Below are 6000 nucleotides of genomic sequence, written 5' to 3' on the forward strand. Positions count from 1 at the left end.
AGAAAAACGCCGGTAGGGGTTATTGACGGCCCATGGCTTGTGGAGGCGATGAACCGCAAACGCGATGGGCTTTCGGCCTTCGAGGTGGCGACGGAACAGCTGGACGCCATCATCGACTTTGCGTCATCGAAGCATAATATCAGCAAAGACCTCAAGAGGAGCTTGCAGAAACTTCGAAAGTCGATGCTGGACGCCAAGCTGGAGAGGGCGGTCGGGACGGCCAAGTATAAACCCGTGAAATCGGTGGAGTCGAGGTCTACCCAGACTGAGGCCCAAGGATTCGCGGACTCGGGCAAGGTCGAATCGACCGAAGGCGTGCCAGCGAAGACGGTGGTGCCAAAGTCTACCCAGACTGAGGCTCAAGTATTTGCGGGTACGTCGGGGGTGACTGCTCCAACGGAGCAGACACAAAAACTGGGGAGACAGTCTCCAGGGGATGAGCTCCCTGGGGGCCGCTCCGAAACGCGGAGGGTTACTACCCCGAACAAGGGTAGTAGGGCTGGGAAGCTGAACTCCGGTCAGGTACCTCCAAAACCGGGGGAGGAATGACCTGGAAAGGTCCGTCCACTCAGGAAAGACGGTGGTAAGGGATTACGGCAGGCTGAAAGTTCTCAGCCGCACCAGACCAGGGAAATAGAGGGGGATGACGCCTCCTGGACCCTGGTCAAGAACAAGAGGAAACCGAAGACGTCAAGGGCCGAAAAGAAGGTCCAGGCGAGCAAGAAGTCTAGGGTAGGCGCCAATCGCTCCAGGGGCGATGCCCTAGTCATCACGGCGGACGAGGCTAAGTACTCGGATGTCTTGAAGGCGATGAGGAGTGACGTCAAGCTCGGTGAACTCGGCGCCGACGTACGTCGAATAAGACGTACCCGGATGGGCGAGATGATACTCGAGCTGAAGCGGGGCGTCTCGCAAAAGGGCGCCGCCTACAAGAAGTTGGCGGAGGAGGTCCTAGGCGAGACGGTCAAGGTGAGTTCACTCACGAGGGAGGTGAATCTAAGGGTTAAAGACCTGGACGAGATCACTGAAGTCGAAGAGCTCGTCACGGCACTGCGGCGACAGTGTGAAGTGGAGACGCCCACCGCAGCCGTTCGGCTACGGAAAGGTCCGGCAGGTAGCATTGGTTCGGCTATCTGCAGCAGACGCCTCCAAGGTAGTCAAGTTAGGGAGCGTCAAGGTGGGATGGTCGGTATGCCCTGTGCGCATATACGAGCATCCCGAAGTTTGCTTCAAGTGCCTGGAACCGGAGCACAAGCAATGGGACTGCAAAGGCCCTGACAGAAGCAATCTCTGCCGACGCTGCGGATTGGAGGGACATAAGGCACAATGCTGCACGAACCCTCCCAATTGTTTGATTTGTTCCAGCAAAGCTGTGAACAGCAAGCACCCCATGGGGGGTTCGATGTGCCCGGCGTTTAAGCGTGCTGCAAAATCAAAATGCAGGTAACGCAGCTGGCTTGCTCGGCCTCGCCCGAGTGTTTGGTGTGCGCAGGTTTAGAGGAAACGGCGGAACACGTGTTGTTCGTGTGCTCACGTTTTCGCGCAATGCGTGACCACATGCTTGCCACATGTGGTCTGGACACTACCCCGGACAACCTAGTTCGGAGGATGTGTAAAGATGAAGTTGGCTGGAACGGGATTTCATGCCCTCCGATGGATCCGCTGGATTACTTTGCAGTTGCTGACCAGCATCACTTCCGTTTTGTGGTGAGCCAGCTGCAGCTTGACTCCATTCATCCAGGTTTCTATTGCGTCGGTCGCTTCCGCCACCAGCATTTCCTCCAGTGACTCACCGGTTATCGTTTAGGACGACACCATCCGCGAATCCGTAGTATGGACCCTTGTGGAACGCCCGCCGTAACCCTGATCGACTTCTGCCCCGAGTTCGTGTCGTGAACTAGAATCTGGTTCGGGAAGTAGCTCCTAAGGATCTTACTTTCTTCATCTTCAGACCTTTCGCCACTGATGACAGCTCGTCGTTGGAGACTCGCATACCTGCAATGTTACTCCGTCTTCATCTGCGTACGGTGTAGGCGGCCACATAGTAGAATAATGCTGCGGGAAGAGACCGTCAACGATAATCTTCATTTTGACCGGACACATTTTCGCTGGCGTCGATGGACCCCTGATCCTCGCTGTTACGATCCGATAAGCGTTTCTCCAAGGATCAGCGTCAGCTTCCCGGCACAACTCCTTGAAGCATTTACAACAAACATTCACTAGTTTAACTAACATCAATGTGATGATTCAGTTCAGCACTGTGTTGAATTATGTCTGTACTATTTCTTATCGCAACTTCTGTTCAGGCTTTGTTCACACAATTTTGGAGAAGTTATACAGCTACAACATCTCATTTTGAAAAACAACTTTATTACCTAATTCGTTAGACCTTTAATAAGCATTTTACTTAGCCTTAATTCAGCTACATGTAAATACTTCGAAAATAATAACGCATTGAGAGTAACATGATTAAAATCTCCATTCAACGTATTGCAATTGCTATTTTCATATAATCATTTTAAAATTTTCCTAAATCGGGTCTCGAACTGCTGACATTTGATCATCCGCCGGTAACGTTGCCATCCGCGCCATCCTTGATTTGTAAGTTATGGCTTACTCAATGCAAAACATAAATAATCGTATGGCTGAATATGAATCATAATTGGACTCTTAATCAACAAGTCAATATGTCAAACTACAGTTTGTTAATAACTGTACAAGATTTTTATTTCAACCATTGTTCAGCCAGTCAGTTCAGCCAGCCACACTGGGAAAAATTTAAGAAAATAATGTCAAAACGATAAAATAAAATTCGTCTCCAATGATGGGGTTTATGACAATTTAATGAATTTATGTTCGACCTTTCTCGGATACTCTGAATAACCGATTGCGATATTATTCTGCCATCAATACCACACATGCAGCGAGTAAATAACTACACATATTGACATTTATTTACATATAAAAAACAACTAGTATATAGGAAATCTGTAACAGATATAGATAAATTAAATTATTATATCATCAATTCAATTTCTTTCAAACGGAAAAAGCATAAACTATTATCATGCTTTCTCCCACTGTGCGATAGATCCGGTGAAGGTGAAATTCAATGGTTAAGAAGGACAACGGTTAAGAAGGATGTCTAATGCTTGCTTATTAATCTTCCATTCAAACTCAATTCGACCACCCTTTTAGAGCATCACATCATAGTCGAACAGAGAATTTTGAAAATCATTAGTTCAGTACATTGATAAACTTCCCCAATGTGCTGAAATGTGATAAAACTAAAACGTTAGTTCGATCTCAAATAAAGGTGGTAAACAAATAAATAGGCCAAGTCGAATATTAGTTGGATCAAATGCTGAGATGGAATCTGTCTAGCGAATTATTCAGCATCCATTTTATTCAGCTATGAAGATTACAAATAAAGAATAATTCGACTTAGATGCTTATTTGTAGCTTGTCGTTGTTTGTTGGGAATGTTGTGAAAACTCATATGTGAATATGTACGTTATGTGGAAGATATTGATTTGGAAAATGTATTGGAGGTAACCACTTTCCCTTCGATGGGACTCGAACCCATGACCCTACAGTACGCTAGACTGGTGCTTTAACCAACTAAGCTACGAAGGACCTCCGTCGGCCTCCGCAACCTAGCGGCTACTGAACGAGCTCGAGATTCCCAAATTGGACGCATAGTCAAATTACTCGCAATCCATTTCTCAAGCCAACACTTCAACATGTGTATAGTACACGTTCACATTAGAGGAGCGAGAGTATTTAGAATATCTGGCGGCTGTACACATTCTTCATCAGCAACTGTACTGATCAAAAGAGGCTGTGTAAGCTACCATGGGTCGTGGGTCATGGGTTCGAGTCCCATCGAAGGGAAAGTGGTTACCTCCAATACATTTTCCAAATCAATATCTTCCACATAACGTACATATTCACATATGAGTTTTCACAACATTGTAAATTAATGTCCAAGTCGGGTGGTTTAATCCCCGGAAATAGACAATTATTGTACGTCTACTTGTTAGGTGGACACGGTCGGATTTATTGAACCTGTCCTTGAAGCTGTTGGATTGGCTAACTTTAATCTCCCGTTTGAAGGCCAATCTAGCATCATCACAGATACATACCGTTCTCCTCCCAAGTTACCACCAAGCATTAATTATTGCACGTAATCAATCACAGATCAGCATATTAAATGCTAATTGCATTACATCAGTTTTAATGATGTAAAAATGCTTTTATTCATTAACTGTCAAGCAACGATACATTAGTTCAGCAGCACGAATGCAGCGATGCATTACTTATGTTTTATTTCAACATGTTAAAGTAATGAAGCATTATTTTGGTCGTAAAAGGGCATTTTTCCACTTGAAACCAACTTTAATGGCTGCAGCATGTATTATTTGCAAGCATATATAGCTCCATGGTTATTTGGGCTGTTTACCGCCGAGTATTGTCCGCAGCACCTTACGCTCAAACACTCCGAAAGCTCTCCGATCAGTCTCCTTTAACGTCCATGTATACGTCCACGCCGTATAAAGCCACCGGAAGAATCAGAGTAGTATGCAGCGCGAGTTTTGTCTTCGTTTGCAGGCTATGGGACTTAAGCTGGTTACGAAGTCCGTAATAAGCCCTATTTGCAGCTGCAATACGCCTGTTCACCTCGCAGGTAACATCATTATCGCACGTCACTAATGTTCCAAGATACACAAATTCTTCTACCACTTCAAATTTTTCACCATCCAGCACCATTTCGCTACCACCACTATACTATTGAACCCACGTTGATTGCCAGCGACCATGTACTTCGTTTTGTTGGTATTGATCGTAAGTCCAATCCTTGCTGTCTCCCTCTTAAAAGGAACAAAAGCCTCTTCCACGGCACGGCAATTAATCCCGATAATATCGATATCGTCTGCAAATCCCAGGAGCATATATGCAATGTTGTGATAATTTATTTATTTATTTATCCATCAACAGGCTTAAAATAGCCCCAATGATGTTGGTAATAATATAAAACAAAAACAGAGATACAAATCAGGTCGGCAAATAGAAGTAAAACAAAATAAAAATAGAACAAAAAATAACAATCAATAATCTACATTCATCATCTAATACTGTTACGGACACCTGTTAGAAAAGAATGACGAAAACTTATGACGAAGCATATCACGTGTACTGTTGAAGTCGAACAACGGTGCCACTCTATTAAAGATCCGTTGTAAGCCACTAACTCCTCCTTGCAGGCCATAATTGGTACGTCGTAGAGGCAACCGAAGCATTACACTGTTGCGAAGCGTGCGTTGTTGAACGTTAATATCGATTCGCTCCAAGATGGCTTCACAATCGATTCGACCTTGAAGCGTATCAGCAATCGTCATTGCTCTTGCTGTATCTCTTCTGGTGCGGAGCAGCTCAAGATCTATTAAACGACATCTGCTCTCGTAGCTCGGCAACTGGAACGGATTCCTCCAAGGAAGCTTTCGAAGCGCAAAACGAAGGAAGCGGCGCTGGACGGATTCTACTCTATTGTTGTAGGCCGGGCTCCAGACTGCTGCACAATATTCCAGTGTGGAGCGAACGAGGGCACAATACAGAGACTTCAGACAATTGACGATTAAAGACAGCATGAAGAAGAAGAAGTCGAAGGATGATATTTGAAAAATATTGCACGCGAAAGCATACGGGAAATTTTTTAAAACTCTTCTCAAAAATTCTAGAAGCAATTTAATTAAAAACGGTTAGCAGTACGGGGTTGGACTTTCCTTCTACTGCATAATAAACGCAATTTTTTTATTTCGAATTTTATTTTATGATATCATACTTGATACACAGAATAAGAAAAGTCCAACCCTCTACTGCTTTCCGTTTTTAATTAAATCGCTTCTAGAATTTTTGAGAAGAGTTTTAAAAAAAATTCCGTATGCTTCCCCGTGCAATATTTTTCTAATATCATCCTTCGACTTCTTCTTCTTCATGCAA

This window comes from Armigeres subalbatus, chromosome 2 (genome assembly GCF_024139115.2).
Source record: "Armigeres subalbatus isolate Guangzhou_Male chromosome 2, GZ_Asu_2, whole genome shotgun sequence".
Taxonomy (NCBI): Eukaryota; Metazoa; Arthropoda; class Insecta; order Diptera; family Culicidae; genus Armigeres; species Armigeres subalbatus.